The sequence below is a fragment of the Enhydra lutris genome, unplaced genomic scaffold (genome assembly GCF_002288905.1).
Source record: "Enhydra lutris kenyoni isolate GAN:26980312 unplaced genomic scaffold, ASM228890v2 scaffoldscaffold18, whole genome shotgun sequence".
Lineage (NCBI taxonomy): Eukaryota > Metazoa > Chordata > Mammalia > Carnivora > Mustelidae > Enhydra > Enhydra lutris.
In genome coordinates, this window is record NW_019154102.1 from 26,463,342 (window position 1) to 26,482,273 (window position 18,932).

Sequence of the window (18,932 nt, forward strand, 5' to 3'; positions counted from 1 at the left end):
GGTGAGGAAGGATGAGCTGATGAAGCACAGGGGACTTTTAGGGCAATGAAAATATTCCGTACACCATAATGGAGGACAGGTGTCATTATACATTTGTACAGGCCCATAGAATGTAGAGCACCAGCAATGAACCCTAATGTAATCTTTGGACTCTGGGTGATTATGATGTATGTGTCAATGCAGGTTCATCAATTGTAACAAATGAGCCACTCTGGTGGGAGGTATTGGTGATGGGAGAGGCTATGCATGCACAGGAATATGAAGTATATCAGAAAATGTCCATATCTTCCCCTAAATTTGCTGTGAACTGAAAACTGCTGTAAGGAAAAAAAAAAAAAAAAAAAAAAGACAAACAAACTCCAGGCACCTGGGTGGCTCAGTCAATTAAGCATCGGACTCTTGATTTTCATATCAGGTCATGATCCTGGTGGTGTGAGATAGAATCCCACATCAGGCTCTGCACTCAGTCTGGAGTCTGCTTGAGATTCTCTCTCCGCTCTCTCTGCTCGTCCCCCACCAATAAAATCTTTAAAAAAAATAATAAAAATAATAAAACAATTCAGCTACTAGCCCTAAATTGGTAATACCTAAATTGATACATCCTATCACATTTTTTAAAGATTTTATTTATTTATTTGACAGAGATCACAAGTAGAGAAGCAGGCAGATAGAGAGGAGGAAGCAGACTCCCTGCTGAGCAAAGACCCTGATGCAGGGCTCGATTCCCGGATCCTGGGATCATGACCTGAGCTGAATGCAGAGGCTTTAACCCACTGAGCCATCCAGGCACCCCTCCTATCATATTGTTTAGCAAACTAAATGACCTCCAAGGCATACCTAATTGGAAAATAGTTAGCTATTATCAATTCTTATGAAAACAAATGTATCTTTGTTCTTAACTCCCACTTTTTTTTTTTTTAAGATTGATTGATTGATTTGACAGACAGAGAGAGATCACAAGTAGGCAGAGAAGCAGGCAGAGAGAGAGAGGAGGAAGGAGGCTCACCGCTGAGCAGAGAGTCCAATACAGGGCTTGATCCCAGGACCCTGAGATCATGACCTGGGCGGAAGTCACAGGCTTTAACCCACTGAGCCACCTAGGTGCCCTCACTTTAAGTATCTTATCAAAACATTTTTTCCAGGATGCCTGGGTGGCTCAGTCCTTAAGTTTCTGCCTTTGGCTCAGGTCATGATCCCAGGGTCTTGGGATGGAGCCCCACATAGGGCTCCCTGCTCTTTGGGGAGCTTGCTTCTCCCTCTCCAACTCCCCCTGTTTGTGTTCCCTCTCTTATTCTCTCTCTCTCTGTAATAAATAAATAAAATCTTAAAAAAAGAACAAAGCGAAACATTTTTTTCCCCAATTTCAGTGCTTCCACAATAAGTATTCTAGGGAATGCAACTGCTATGTATTGTTACATATTTTCTCTCTCTGTGTCTCTCTCTATATATTATATATATCATGTATATGTATATGTATATCATATCATATATATATATATCATAATATAGAGAGAATATATAGAATATACATAGATATATATGAATCTTACTTATGATGTTTTGACTTATGATTTTCAACTTGATGATGATGCAAAAGCCTTACACATTCAATAGAAACCATGCTTTGGATTTTAAATTTGGATCTTTTCCCAAGCTAGTGATTTGCAGCATGACAGTCTCTTGTGATGCCAGGCAGTAGCAGCAAGCCACAGCTCAAAGTTACCACACAATCACTAGGGTAAACAACTGATACACTTACAACCATACTGTACCATACAACTATGCTGTTTTCCACTTTCAGTACAGTATGCAATACATTACATGAGATATCCAACACTTAATTATGAAATAGGCTTTGTGTTAGATGATTTTGTCTAATTATAGACTGATGTAAGTGATCTGAGCATGTTTAAGGTAGGTGAGGCTGAGCATGATGTTCAGTAGTTTAGGTGTAATCAATGCATTTTTGACTTAGGATATTTTCAGCTTACAATAGCTTCATCAGGTTGTAATCCCATTCTAAGTTGAGGAAGATCTGTATTGTTGTTTTCATTGTGGTATCTCCCTTCATTTCTGGAATGCTTTAAATATCCTCAGATTTGTCATAGACCTCCTTCCTCTGGAAAAAAAAGTGACTGAGTGACAAAGTAAAAGACCAGATTTGAAATGTGATAATTTATTCAATATGTTCCCTGTAGTGTCTGTCCAGCTTCCATTCTTTTCCACATTGCTAATAGTTTACCACAAAAGCAAGCTCTGTTAGTTTGTGATGAACTTTAGAATGAAGAATTTTTAATCAATGATCTCAGGTTTTGAAGAGAGTAGTTCATTTGTGCTCCAGTATAAAGAAATTAATTTTAAAATTTGAATATGCAACTGTATGAAAATAGCATAAACAAAGTTTCATGTTTTGGGTATAGGAGGAGAAATGAGTATGCTTGTTAAAATGATTATTATATGTATGTTATGTATGCTAATTATATGTATGTTATATATGTATGTTAATTATATGCATGTTAAAATAATCATTTTTTGAGAAATAAATAATAAGTGGATTAAAAATGTACATTCTATAGCTATCCTTGTTCTTGTCCTTACAATTGCTTCTGGCCTGGGCAACTTACTTAACCTCCCTAAATTCCAGTATCCTGAGCTATAAAATGAGAATAATGAAACTCAGTGTTTACTACTGTGAGAATTTGATTCTAAAAAATCTGTATCTATCATATAAAATGATGGTGATAACTGTAAGACTTTTATCATTATTTTACAAAAATAATTCCTAAGATGTCTCTAACCTTCCTTTGTTTTCTGTCTATACTGGCCTTACTTAGGCAAGTGACTTGGAATATCTAAGACTTTGTTTCTTCTTTTCAAACATGGAGTCATTAAAAGTATAAGGGGGGAAATAACACAAGCTATAGCAATAAGGTAGGTAAAGTACCAACAGGACAGTCAATAACTATTGGCTATTCTTTCTTATTGTTAATAATACTATTCTTTATGTGTCTAAGAAGATTATGCAATAGCTCTTCTTTATTTGATACAGAGAGAGGCAATTTTCCATGAACCCTGAGCTTCCCTACAAGTTCTTACTGGGTAAGCCAAGAAAGCAAAACTCTAATCATTCTTTACCAGAGCCATTTCTCAAGGTTATGTTGTTTGGGGCTTAAAAAAAATTATTTATTTATTTGAGAGAGAGAGAGAGAGAGAGAGAGAGTAAGAGGGCAGGGGGCAGGGAGCACAAGCCAGGAGGAGAGGGAGAAGCAGCCTCCTTGAATGCAGGCCTTCATCCCAGCATTCTGGGATCATGACCTGAGCCAAAGGCAGATGCTTAACCAACTGAGCCACACAGGTACCCTCTCAGGATTATATTTGCAGGAAAAACCTGGAAAGATTAGGTAACACTTCTTTCTCCCTTTCATTACACCTCCCCTTTCCATTTGTCCCCACCCAGAAAAAGAACAGATATATTTCTGCCTTTTATCAAAATGGTGAATTCCTCAAACTTAGTAATCCTGTTCTGTAACATATGCAAGCATCTGTGTTAGGCCCTTTACATTTCCCTCAGTTGGATTTGAGGGCCACAGAGAACTGATGAAAATCAGTATGAAGCTCTGGCTAATGTTGTTGTCATAAGTAATAAAATTCTTTGTTTCTGAGCCAGGGGACTCAACATACTTTAATTTGTTGAAAACTAACATATTAGCTTGTAAGTAGGCTAAAATCACAGAGGCTGTGTAGTTCTTGACATAAGGTTACCTCCAAAACACACTATGAGACAGTTTCCCAAAGAACATAAAAAAAAAGGAATTATTTAAATAACTTGTAATTGATACACTGAAAATATAATTCATTATTACATGAACACGGGACTTAAAGAGAAATTGACTAAAAACACTACATAATAGTGTATTATCTGTTATTAGTTGATGAACATGTAAAATTGATTTCCCAAAACCATCAACATCAATGCACAAAAAGTTCAATTAAGAAAAAGTTAGGAGCCCTGCATCAGCATCCTGGCTCTCTGCTCAGCAGGGAGCCTGCTTTTCCCTCTCTGTTTTGCTCTACCTACTTGTACGCTCTCTCTGTCTTTCTGTGTGTGTGTATGTGTGTGTGTGTGTGAAATAAATAAATAAAATCATTTTTGAAAAAGAGAAAGTTAAGAAATTCTAATATATGGCACTCCATCCAAATTAAATAGTTACACCACCTAACTAGGAAAAGGAAATTTTTTTTTAAGATTTTATTTATTTATTTGTCAGAGAGAGAGAGAGGGAGAGAGAGCAAACACAGGCAGACAGAATGGCAGGCAGAGGCAGAGGGAGAAGCAGGCTCCCTGCCGAGCAAGGAGCCCGATGTGGGACTCGATCCCAGGACACTGGGATCATGACCTGAGCCGAAGGCAGCTGCTTAACCAACTGAGCCACCCAGGCGTCCCGGAAAAGGAAATTTTTGCTCAAAGCCACTCCTGACATTTTGATCTAAAACAAGAGGAAAGTTCTAAGGGTAGAGGTCAGTTGAATCTGATAACTGACAAGTCTGTCTTATAATGCTTGAGATTGTAAGGTGAAATATGTCCTGAGAAACTGGGCTTCTAAATTGTAGAGTTTCATATATAGATGTAAAATTCAGAAAATGCATAGAGGAGATAGAAAGATAAGGAACAATTTTGAATTGAAAGAGCTATCTATATAATTCCTTGTTTTAATTTTTTTTTATGTGTGTGAGCTGTTTACACATATTTGAAAGTCAGCATATTCAAGAGCAATGTATTGATTTTTTTTTTAACCACTGAATTTATGTTCAAATGAAATGTGAATGCAAAATGTTTATCCTTGTGAATTCTGGTCAAGGTATTGCTGTGCTTTCATCTGGAATCCTCCATATCTTGATTTTACATACATAAAAATGGTAAGGTATTTTTTTACATCATATAGATATCCTTTGAAACAAAAATGGAACTGAAATCCATAAGCATAAATGAAGCCTAGGCTATAATTCTATGAAGTTCCTAGATCAAAACCTGATAGAGGCAGCTGGGGTATTGACTCTGTCAGAGTAAGAAGTATCAGACCATCCTATATGTGGCTGTGGGCAAGATTCATGCTGAAGTCTCAAAACACAGAAAAATAGGTGTAAAAAAAGCTATAATTACTGCCTGGGACTGCTCCAGGACAGCTGGGGTCTCAGAGATGTCCCCCCAACTGGGACCACAGCTACGATGTCTAGACTCAGGAGTTAGAACTATGACATCCTTATAGGTTGAAAGCCCAAAAACTTCAATATAAGTAGTGTTTCTAACTGTAGGATCTCATTTTGTAGGTTGGAAACCACTAGAATAGATGGGTGACCATGGAAAGTAAAAAATAAATGTGTGCACACATTTAGATGAACACTTATTCAAGATAAATTAGTTGATGTATTAAGGTCTAAACCACAAAGAAAAAGGAGTAACTTAAAAAACAACCAGAAAACTCGACAAATGAGAGAATTAATTTATGAGGGTATGCAGATAATATAGCAATCTTCTGAAAAGGACTATAAAAAGATCTTCTAAATCTATTTGGAGGGATAAAGGAAGGAATAATGTTCATAAATTACCAACAGGAAATTATGAAACAAAACACAGGTAGATATGAATCAGAAATGAGTTGAGATATAAAAATGTCTTTAAAAATTCTGGAAAACAAAAACATTATCAAAGAAAAAATAGATATGATAAATTTTGGATGGGCCACAAAAGTAGAAAAAAAAGTCACTGAACTGTAATGTCATAATGAGAAAATAGCTAAAATGGAATATAGGGATAAAGTTAAGAGCAATGAGAGATAGTTTTAGACTAATCAACATATAAATCAGAGAAGTTTCAAAAGAAAAAAAAAGAGAGTACAGAAGTAATGTTTAAAGAAATACTGATAAAGTCATTTTCTGAATCAATGAAAGACATGAATCATTAGATAGCAAGCCAAAGAATATTGATCAGGACAAATAAAAATAGACACACACCTAAACACACTGTGAAATTACCAAACAACAAGGATGAAAATAATTCTTAAAAGTTATCAGGGAGAGGGGCGCCTGGGTGGCTCAGTGGGTTAAGCCACTGCCTTCGGCTCAGGTCATGATCTCAGGGTCCTGGGATCGAGTCCTGCATCGGGCTCTCTGCTCAGCAGGGAGCCTGCTTCCCTCTCTCTCTCTCTCTCTCTCTCTCTCTGCCTGCCTCTCTGTCTACTTGTGATCTCTCTCTGTCAAATAAACAAATAAAAAACCTTTAAAAAAAAAAGTTATCAGGGAGAAAAATCAGAGTATCTACACAGGAATAACAATTACTGATGCAATCCTTTTAACAGTAACAGAAACTGCCAAAAAACAAAAAGTATTATTTTTAAAGGTCTGAGAGAAAATCACAGCCAACCTTAACTTTTACACTCAACTCAACTACCATTTACAAGTGTGCTTTAAACCAAAACATCAGGGTTCAAATATTGAAATTCTTTACCATAAACAAATGCTTTCAACATTACCTACTGAAAGATATAGTGAAATGTGAACCCAGGAGGAGGACTGTGATATCAGAAGCAAAAGAAATATAAAATTTTGGGGAAAAAATATTTTTATAAAAGGATGGATTCAAAATTCTAAGTAACAATAACAGAATGTAGATGGGGAAGCCTAGTGAGTGGGTGAAAAATGCCAGAGTCTAGGTCAGGAGGAAGATAAATACTGTAAATAATCTTGGATTTTGACAGAAAGGTAAGAAGTTAAACACGTATAAAGAGACATCGAGTAGGATTTATTCACTTATTCAGTACATATCTATTCAGGGCTTAATATGAGCCAGATGGGGTATGCAGGAACTTCAGCCAATACCCTTACCAAGGAAAAACTGAAGTGTCCAGTAGTCTGAAGATAGTAACTGCCTGCACGGGGACAGCGCCAGCCATCAAAGCTTGCCCCCATGAGTGTTGCTGTGAGAACATTCACAGCCCAAAGGGAAAGAAGGGAGTGCTTAATACATACTTCTAAGGCTTAGGTTGTATTGGAACATAGAGACTGGTAACCAGTTTCAGTAAGAAATGTCTGCAGAGATATTCAGAATACTAAAAGGACTTGAAGGAACCATAGTGTAACATACCTAGGAAGAAGATGGGGCATTTCTTGGCAAAAACTTTCCTTAGCTCCACAAAAGGAAAAAGGCCATGAAACTGACAGGAAGGCACTCAGAAAACATAAATTTATCTTCTAAGATATAATCATGCTCATTTGTAAAATTATCATCACATTATTTTCATTTCTATGAAGAAACCTATTAATATAATATGGTATAGAATGCATTGTATAAATGTATGTACCATTCTCATATAAAATTGAATTGGCTGGTGAATTGTATAACTAGCATCATCCTACCAAATTCAGATCAGGTTAGTTCACCATGAGTAGTCTTAGGGAAGTGTGAGGTAGAAGAAAGGCCATGTGCTGAGTATGGGAATTTCACAATTAGATGAGGATGTGTTATGAAAGAGATGATATGTGAACATTGTCACTTTACTCAAAGTTTACTCAGTGTCTTCTGATCAATTGAACATTATAAGCCTGTCAATGCATTCCTCATTGTTTCCACCAGAATGCAGCTCAAGGAGCTGAGCTTTTCCTCAATATCCAAATTCTGTATTACCCTCCCTACCATCAGATGACAATAACAAAAAAGAACTTAGATCAGTTTTGAAGGTTTAGATAAACATAGTTTAGAAAGGTCATGGAGTTGAGCCAAACTGTTTTTGAGCAATCACTAAAAAAATAACTCTATGAAAAGACACTCAACATCACTAATCATCAGAGAAATGCAAATCAAAACCACAATGATATATCACCTTACACCTTTTAGAACAGCTGTCATAAAAAATACAGATACAACAAGTGTCAGTGAAGATGTGGAGAAGAGGGAACACTTGTGCACTGTTGGTGGGAATATAAATTGGTGTAGCCATTGTGGAAAACAGTACGGAAGTTCCTCCAAAAAATTAAAATATAACTACCACATGATCTAATAATTCCACTTCTGGATATATTTAATAAAAGAAATGAAAATAAGATTTTGAAGATATATCCACATCTCCTGTTAACTTCAGCATTATTCACAGTAGCCAAGATACGGAATCAACCTAAGTGTCCATCAACAGACAAATGAAGAAGATGCAGTGTGTGTGTGTGTGTGTGTGTGTGTGTGTGTGTGTGTGTGTGTATGCACATGCATGCAGTCAATAGTATTCAGCAATGAGAAAGAAAGCCATCCTGCCATTTGTGACAACATGGATGGACCTTGAGGGCATTATGTGAGCAAAATAATCCAGACAGAGAAAGAAAAATACCAAAAATACCACATGACCTCATTAATGTGTGGAAAGTGGAAGAAAAAAAAAAAGAAGTTAAATGCGTAGAAACAGAGAGCAGAAAAGCAGTTGCCAGGGCTGGATAAAGTCTGAAACTGTACTGTAAATCATGATGACTATAGTTGATAACACTATATTGTATAATTAAAATTTGCTGAGAGAATAGAACTTAAATATTCTCACCCACACTCCCTCTTACCAAAAAGAAAATAAGTATGTGATACAATAGATATGTTAGCCGACTAAATGAAGGAAATCCTTCTATAATGTATGCCTATATCAAATCACCATGATGCACACTTTAAACATCTTATACTTTGGTCAGTTATACCTCAATAAAGCTGAAATTTTTTTAAAAATTAACAAAATTAAAGAAATGAGATGAGAATCATGAGATTGCTGATTTCCAACTAATGAAAGCTGTGCCAACTTGTATAATTTTGTTTAGTGTTATGTAAAATGTACTTTTTGCAGGTTGCCAAAAAGAGAATCTTTCAGAGGAAAAAAATATGAGTGGAGCTATTTTTTTGAAGAACTGTAGGGAGAAGTCAACTCTTAATGGTTGTATAAGATGAAATATTGCTTAATGACATATACCACTAAAAATTAACAGGAAAAACAACAATGATGATAAAGCTATATTAATTCTTAAGTTCAATCCTAATATAAATGATCTCTTGCCTGAACAATGTGGAAAAACCTCATAAGTACATGCCACTGGAATGGAGGTTCAGGGAGATTAAATCTCTGTTAATATTCTTTAGGAGAAATTGTACAAGGATGCTAATGACTGATGAAAAGTTTCCTGACAGTCTACTAAAATGAAATGTAAAAATAAAATTAAGTGTACTTATAGAAAACAAAATATTTTTTGCATAACTGAGTTATTGGCCCAAGATTCATACTAATATAATCTTTTTTTTTTTTTAAGATTTTATTTATTTGACAGACAGAGATCACAAGTAGGCAGAGAGACAGGTAGAGAAAGGGGAAGCAGGCTCCCCGCTGAGCAGAGAGCCTGATGTGGGGCTCTATCCCAGGACCCTGAGCCGAAGGCAGAGGCTTTAACCCACTGAGCCACCCAGGTGCCCCCTAATATAATCTTTTCTTAAAGACTTATTCCTTCAGGTGTTTTGCAGGAACTTGTCAATATATTAATACTTCCAGAAAGCAATCAAGAGCAGATATCAAGCCTGGAAATTTGCATAATCTAAGAAGGAAATGTTGGTGCTGGTCAAGGAAGAAGGAGCCAGAGCCTTGGGACAAGGTATTGTCAGGTTATTTTGAGTATTTATGCCAAACTAGAATTTTCTAATGGATTTCTCAGAATGTCTTATTCCAAAGCCAGTAAAATTTTAATTAACCTAATTTCCCTTTTTCTGATTCCATGCTCCCCAAGCAACCGTCAACTTATGAAACTCAATCAAAAGGACTTAAAATATTTATGATCTCTCTGACAGTGATTTCTAGAAGTAAATTATTACTCTCAGAATTATTACTTTTTTTTTCTTTTCTTTTTTTTTTTTTAAGTTCCCATGCAGTTTGAACATCCTGACAGAGTTTGTTTATAAATACGCTGTCATAGCTGTCAGTGTATATGTTTTATTTTTCACTCTAAGTTTGGTGATTTTGCAGTTTCTTATTTACATTAGTTTTTTTAGATATTGTATTTAGCATGACTCAGTCTTTTGGCTCAGGGTTGAACATGCATGAATACTGATAAAATAAGTATTTGAGACCCTAAAATGTTACCAAATTGAGGTACTATCTCAAGAGACCCAGCCAAGCTCAAAACAGTCTTCCTTGAGCCCACCTTGCTTCCACTTCCTGGCTCACTCTAGTTATTTATACAGTTCCTGCTTTAAAAAGGAAAAGCCCATGAAGTCGCAGTTAAAGATACATGGTTGGTAACAGAGCTAGAGGAAGTGGAACTAACATTTTAAGGAGGATTTTACTATATTCCATACACTATGCCTAATATCTTATGCAGATTGTTCTTTTTGATCCTCACTGTTTTCCTGCCAAGGTTTAGAGGAATACACCGTTGGTTCCACCAGATAGCAGAGGCACTTGCTTTCACATGGCTGGCTTGGTGTCTTCCCAGGGCACCTACGAATGGAGTTAATATTAGTGTGTGGTCACTCTGCTATCTATACCAGAATCAACTTGAGTGCTGATGAAACATACAGTTGCATAACACGCCCCTCGCAACAACAATAGCAACAATTTAAAGTCTGAATCTCTAGGCTGAAACTCTGGAATCCACGCGATTAACAAGCTCCCCCAGGTGACTTTGGAGTCTGACATCCACCGCTATAGTCAGCTTTCTCTTTGAATTAAGAACCAATGTGGAAAAAAAAAATAATAATCATTGCCACTATCCTGTTATATTTTCCTCAGTTTTTCCTTCTTTTTTGTTTTCTCCTCTTTCTTCTTATCATGAGGTGTAAGCTGAAGTTTCTTGTAGACAGTCCTGACTTATAGTCCCTTTGGGGTTATGACTCATCCCAAACACTTTCAAACTGAACTGCAGCAAAATCAATAAATCAATGTAATTAAACCACGATCATAAAGAGTATTACTCAACAGTATAAGAACTGTACCTACTTGCCCTAACATGTGTTTCTTTTCATTTCCTATCCCGGGAGTAGATAGAATTCTCCAGTGAACAGTTTCAGAAAATATCTTGATAGAATCTCAAGATGTACTTAAGCAACGGGTACACAGTCATGATGACTATGACTTAAGGCTCTCTGGGGGCCAATCAGAGAGCCATAAAAGATGCTTAAATCCAGGAAAGAAAACACAGAAGGAAATTTAAAAAAGAGAGAGAGGGGAAGGCACTGGTGAAGAGTCTGCAAATAAAGGTATATGAACAGTTTCTCTCAATTTTATAAAATCAACATATATTTAGCCTACATAGGTCAAAACAGAACTAACTCATTCTGAATCTTGAGAGTCACAGAAGGGCATTTGAAGTTTCCTTACCTTTTCCTGACTTTTAAAACTTGAATTACTTAAGCTACTAAGTGCAAACAATCAGCATATATCTGGTGCATTGAATTTTCTTCACCAGCTAATACTGAATTCAATTCCGTCTTCTACAGCACACAATTTAGAGGTTCCGTGGCTGGATCCATTTTTCATTTGTCTCAGGGTCTCAAATAAGAAAGCACGTTGAGCAATTATATAATATAGATTCCAAACTTTTATAAAACTGCTTCAAAATGCCATTTTCAGATGGTTTCTATTGTACCTTAAAACTAAGTTGTTACAGTTTAAAAGTGTACAAGGGCAGTCTGATAGTTCTATATACTATGGAAAGAACTCAATGGACGATGATAATGGCTTCTTTCAGCCAGGAAACTGTACAATAGATCGTTCTTCTTTACACATTACTGAAGGTAGACTGAAAAATATAACCTACGTGATTTTTTTGTTTGTTTGTTTCTGAGCCTCATTTAACTTGATGAATTGACAAAAACCACAGACAGTAGCTGAGATGGGAAAGTGTGTCCATAGTGGAAAAGCATGACCCTGAATCAAACTGTGAATGAGCCTGGGGGGCAGTGGAGGCACAGGAGAATTTGGGAGCAATTTTCCTCTTTAGGACTGAGCATATGTTCTATCTTCTTCTCAGGTTTAAGAGATTTCTAGGAGAAATAACGTGTAAGGTATTGTGTTTGTGGTGTTTTCTTGTTTTGTTCTGTTTCATTTTCCATAACATTTCCAATTTCAAGGGCTATCTTAAGTGATAGGTTGGGAGAGAATGTGACAAGGTTAGTATGCAGACCCGTTAATGGAAGGGGTGAGCATGGCTGTGTTCTTAGTCTTGCGGCTTGAATCTATGGCTTGTGAGTGGGGGGATCAGTGGAACAACCTGTAAATTCACATTGTCTCCCAGGTCAGAAGGCTGCAAAGGGGCAGCATTGCCTGTTTGGAAAATGACAGAAAGTGGGAGACATTTTCCTCTCCCATCATTGTGTGGTTTGTGGCACATGGAACAAAATAGAGGTGGTTATCTTGGGTTGTCCTAGAAATTGCTAATCTTAATTATAACAGAATAATTAAAATTTATCTGGCCATTCCTTTATCTACTTCTGGTTTTACCCATAGCCATTATTTGAATTCTGTTCTCCATCTCAGGAAACTTCCAATTTTTCATTCCTGAAAATAGTCCATGCCCCTCCATGGTGGCAGTGGAGAGAAGTTTTATATTAGAACCCCCTTATTCTTGTTACTTGGGAATCCCTTTGTCCTTGAGAAGACATTGTTCCCCTTTATACTTTGTTATAAGAGAAGCCACCTCCTGCCTCATGCTTCAGCAGAGAAGAGATTGAGATATTTAAATAATGATAACAACAAAATTTAAGCCACAGAAACAAAATACTATTCCTAAACTGAGGGGATTAAAAAAATATATATTATGTGTGCAATATATTCAAGCTAACTAATGTATGTATCCTGCCTTTTTCTCTGAGGCTATAGACCGAGCCCCATCAGAGTGCTAATTTATTGGGGAATGGTAGGTATTGCCTGAGTGGCCTTCAGGGAAGCCTCACATACTGTCCTTGACCTCTACATTCAAAGGAGTGAATCCAGAGAGAGAAAACACCTCTTCACCAGTCTGCCATGGACTTACTTTGTGGATTCTTATTTTTTGGTTTTTGGATCACACTTTTTCCTTGAATAATTGGCAGGGGATCTGGAATGATTCAAATATGCACTGGACAGCCAGGGTCCCTAATCTCAGGAATGTGATATACCCTGTTGCCTCAATAATATAACCTTCTCAGAATGCAGTGGAACATTCCTAAGCTAAGTGTGTATATGTGATAGGGGGGTTAGCGGATGTAGAGTATCACTGGATCAAACACTCCCCTCCTCTGCATGAGAGAATTTCTCATTAATATTTCTTTGAAGACAAGAGATAAGACTAGAATCAATGAATAGCCAAAAACATGGCCTCATCCTTGAGCTCTCTCTTTCCTTTATCCTCATGGCCACTCTTCTCCAACTCTATTAACTACAGAATCAGCTCCTCCATATCCAACAGATGTCATGTAATGTGCTCTAAAAATTAAAACTGAGTATGAGAGAGATTGAAGGATTGAGCATTTTCTACAGTGCTTCATATGCCTTTGTCCTGGCAACTATTTCTCCTACCACCTCTCATATATGACCTCAGCCCTACTGGCTTCCTCCTACTCTTGACAAAACCCAAAAGCCATACTGCATAAACAATCATGATCTGCCAAATAATTCCTTTTTTTTTTTTTTTTTTTTTTAAGAAAGGTAGGCTTCCACATGCAGTGCCTTGTGTGGATGTGTCTGGAGTCTTGCAAGGCGACACCTGCCTAACCAGCCAGATGAGCTGAATCAACCCTGGTGTCCATGGGGTCACAGATGTTGCAACCAGATTGTCCTCCTATCTTCATTTCTTTCTTTTCAAGAACCACCCTTAGGCAACTATTCCTGAAATCAACCCAACTGCCACTCACTCTGTCTACTTAACCCTCCCTAAATAATTCTACCCTCCTGCACCAGGTTAGAGTGCCCCTTTGGAAACTTCGCATGGCTGGTATTTTCAAATCAAGGTTTATGTTAATGATGCTTGGTTGACTTTTCTTTTACACAACAAATAAAATACATGCTTAATATTTTACTCCCTTAGAATCAAATCACTATGCTCTTGTACATCTTCAGTGTCCAACTCCACATTCTTCTGAGGTAATTATTGTGACTGGGCTTACTTTCAAGTGTATATCTGGCCTCTTTTCAAATGTATATCTTAGTTTGCTTTTTCAAATAACCTTTTAAAGTCTCTCTGCTGGAAACCCCAAAGCAACTGTGGGGAAGAGTAGAAATTGGGGTTCTACCCGTGTATAAAACAAAGGCTGTAAAAATAGTGTGTGGCTGAGAGGTGTATGCTGCCCAATTCCTGGCTGGAGGGACTCTTTTTTTATCCTGCATACAGATCCTCAACAAACAGCAAAAGCCATATTTCAAAATATGAATCTTAGTATGTGAATCTTTCCCCCCATAATCACCATGATTGTCCCAGGTGAACCCATCGTTCATTTGAACTGTAACTATTGCTCCCTAAGTGGTCTCCCTGGTTCCATACTTGCCCCCTGCAATCTACTCATTTCATAGCAGTCAGATTTTTCTACTTGAACACATAAAACAAAATATGTCAGTCCTCTGCTTAAACCCCCAAGGCTTCATACCACAGTGCCCTTTGTGTTTCCTGGAAACGACAAGCTCATTTTTTTCTCTGTCCTTGATGTACCCTTGGTGCCTTCCTCTCACATCCTCCCACAACTGGCTTCTCTTCATTCAGGTCTCTATTTAAAAGTCCTCTTGTGGGGGTACCTGGGTGGCTCAGTGGGCTAAACCTCTGCCTTCGGCTCGGGTCACAATATCAGGGTCCTGGGATCGAGTCCCGCATTGGGCTCTCTGCTCAGCTGGGAGCCTGCTTCCCCCTCTCTCTCTGCCTGCTGCTCTGCCTACTTGTGATTTCTGTCTGTCAAAAATAAATAAACTCTTAAAAAAAAAAGTCCCCTTGTGGGGGTGTCCCTGGGAACATTGAATGTAAATCTACCTCTACCACATTAATTTGTCTTATTTAGTTAGTTTTTTGAAATAGGTATCAATATTTTAATTTATCTTATTCATTTTCACTTGTTTGACTAGCTGTCTCACTCACACTAAGAATTTATACTATGTAGAGTCAAAAATTTGTTTTATCTACAGTGGTAATCTCAGTGCCTAGACCAGACTTTGACATATAGTGGACACTTGGTTGAATATTTATTTATTTTTAATTATTTATGTCTTATCTTTACTTTTGCAGTAAGAATATATCCAATTTCTCTTCTCTCAGAGTCAGATGATTACCTATCTGAACTACCCAGATACTCTGGAAGAGAGAGAATCCTAAGCAGGCTCTGAATCTGGTGTGAAGCCTGATGCAGACCTCAACACAGAGCTCCACCTCACAACACTGAGATCATGACCTGAGCTGAAATCAAGAATTGGACGCTTAACAGACTGAGCCACTCAGGCACCTCAGCCAGGAATTATTCTAAGAGATTTATAAACATTATCTCATTTACTAACATCCTTGTGTAAGTATATAGATACTATTATTATCCTTACTTTACACACAGAGAGAGGGAGGCACAAGAGGAGGATAAGTAATGCTCATGATCACATAAGTAGTAAACAGAAGAGCCAGGTTTTAAACCCAAATCCATGCAGTCTGTCTCCAGAGCCCAGGCTCTAAAATGAATAAATAGATAAAAAACCCAAAGATGACATATATTTAAAATATTTCCACATATATTCATTTCTTTTCAATCATGCTCTTCTGAGAATTTCTAGCTCTTAAACAAAAGGCATCCATTCCTTCAGGGGAAGAAAAATACAGTCTGGAATAAAAGAGTTACTGAACATTTTTGAATCTCCAACCTAACATTTTGGGAATACTAGTAATTACAATAATTTTAAACCTAGGCCCTGCTGAGAAAAGACTTTTTTCCCCCCTAAATTCTCAAAGCTCATATCAAAGATATGTGCAGTGAGTGATGGCGAAAAAAAAAAAAAATGGTCGAAGACTCTTACCTATGAACATCCCCTTCCAAAAATAAAGCCTCTAGAAAAATGTATTTTGAGGGATGGGGGTAGAGGAAAGAGATGAAAAGTTTAACATTAAGATTAAGGGCTATTGACCTTAGCAAAGTCCCATATCTATATGTCATTCTGAGGTATAAAGACATAAGTATTATGGGGGTGTCTAGGTTGCTGGGCTGGAGAGCAGCCCCTCAGAGTCTGCAGGTACCAACATGATGCAGACAGATGAGCCTAGAAATCCTGGACTTTTGAGTCCATGGGATACCTGAAGAGAACTGGTGGATTAGAAGGGTCTGGGATCAGAATATAGGGGCTACGAAGATGGACTCTTTTGACAGTCTCTGACGTGTGGCCACAAGATGCCCATAAGAACTGGGCAACCCACCTTCAATGAATACCAGACCCTGAGAGAGACTGAAGACACCCCCTGTAGACCTAGACTCTGAGGACCAGTTGAAGACCAAAGGACAGCAGATGAAGCAAATGTTTTCTAGTTAAACACATACAAACTTCCTCTTACATACAGATTCAAGGAGGGCAAAGGATAAGCTTTACAGGGAGAAAAACACCACAATATGATTTTAAACATTGATTGTTTTTACCTTCCAATGACCTTCTATTAGGAAGAGTTTGAATTAATGTTGAAAGACTGAGTTTCAACTTGGGAGACCTGGGAGACCTTGGGACCAAAACAGAAACTCAGGGAAATTGGAGCTTTTTCTGACACAAAATAAAGAGAAACATTGCTTTTTGTGCACACAAGGTATAGGATATATACATTTGCAATTCTGTTATCTAAGAGAAGTAAGAATAAGAACTTACAGAGGGGATGTAAGTGAAAAGAAGAGGTGAACACCAAGGCTCCCTTGTGCATTATAATAAAAGAAACCCTGTGTGCCTTTAGACACAGTGCAAAGTATTACAGCAATTTAAAAAGATCAATATGAAGATAGTCATGCATGTAAAATCTGCTGGGATATATTGGCTATATGATCAAATTCCAGCCATGTGAAAGAATATATTTGGAAAGCAATGAAAGTCCATAAATAGAAGTAGTCGTTTCCATCTATTGGAGAGCCAAGGAAAAATTGATACGAAGGTTTGAGAAAGCATTGATCTGCCATAGTCCTTTCCCTATCTAATAAAATGGCAACATGAATGTGCTCATAAATTGTACATTTGGCTGGCATATTAGTGAATATTTTTACAACTAAACCTCACCATTCAGGTCTCTCTTAAGGGGACAGACTAGTGCAAGGTATTTCCAGTGTTCTTGCAATGGGTCAGTAGAAAAGAAGGGCTGCACATCTTTTATTCTGCTTTGGAGAGAGTTCTATCAATAGCAAATTGGCTCTTTTCCTAATTACTCTCCTGGAATCAGCTGCAGAGTGCAACTCCATAACCTACACCATCCTACAAGAGACACGGCAGAGGTTAAGCGATTTTGTACGACATCCAAGACAGGTTTCATATAGTTTCCTTGTTCCTTCAATGAATTGAGTCATTCACTGAAAATACATACTTTTCCTATGCCCCAGATTGATTATCTAAGCTATTAATTTCCACTGCACCAAACTGAAATATGGAAGGAAAATGTAAACCACAGCAATGTGAACAATCATAGAATTTGGTTATTTGGCCAACCATGTATGTGCAGCCAGATGCCCTGGTAAAGAAGAGAAAGAAAAAAGAATATAAATGAAAGCTCAGATGTGGTGTGGTATTAATGTCAATTAATGTCATGTGGATGGCATTCTTTGCATTCAAGTCAAACTGACTAACAGAAAAGCCACTTGGATTGGTGGTACAGTTATGTTTATCTCAGCATCCTAAGTGAAAGCTGATCTATAAAAACCTTTCATCTTGTTTTACCTTATAATCCAATCTAATCTGTATTCTATTTTTCTTGAACTCGATCATTCCTAAAAGTGGAATCATGGAGATATTATAGACAATAGGGGTCAGGTCCTTCAACGTAATGTAGCTTCCCTCAGAAGCCAGCATCAGTGTGGCAGTTTGAACTCACTACCGAAGTGATACTGGTTAAGCTTTTTGAAGAAGGTTGCTGTTGTGATCACTGTGTAAAACAATGTAGGCGCTGGGGGATTACATTCACTAAATGTTGGCAATGCAGTGCCCGACAGCTGTGTATTTGAATAACATCTGGGTACCAGACTAAACTCTTGTTTTTCTTGTTGAGGTGTGTTTGCCATATAGATCATGTTTATATCAGTAGTCAAATCATGTACATTAACTCAGTCAATTTATTGCCTCTTGCCTGGGACAGAGTGATTTCCAAATGTACCATTTTTATAATTGTTTTCTAGGCCTGAAGGCATGGCAAGGCATCGGCAATCCCTTTCTGGTAGCTTACTGCTTTCTCCTTGTAGGATTCACTGTTTCTGACTGGGTTAGCACTTTCTGTCTAACACTTTACTGTGTTATACAGTATGCCAGGTCTCAAGCCACGCTGGAGCCAAGAAAGAAAAAAAGAAATGATGAAATGCAGCTAAACAGTTTTGCTGACATCTTCTTGTCTCATTTCATTCATAGAGTGTGAACCCCTGGAGTTTTACAACCATTTGAAATTCAAAAGCAAATGCTGAGAGCACACCATCATGAGAATTGGCACCAATGAAAAAGTTTGTCAAAACTGCTTTGGCACCGAACCACTGAATGTTTTCGGCACAAGTGGAAAGCTGACACCATTCATACACAACTCATGAGCCAACCCAAAAGAAAGATGTCAGATCCGCTGAATTTCTTTCCATACAATTACCGCATGATTTCAACACAGAGGTCTGTAAGAAATACTATTTTTCTCTGAAGTGTGTTGTGTGGCATTGTTTTCTTTATCATCAGAAGTTTGTCCTTTCCTATCTTCCTGAGAACTTAAACATG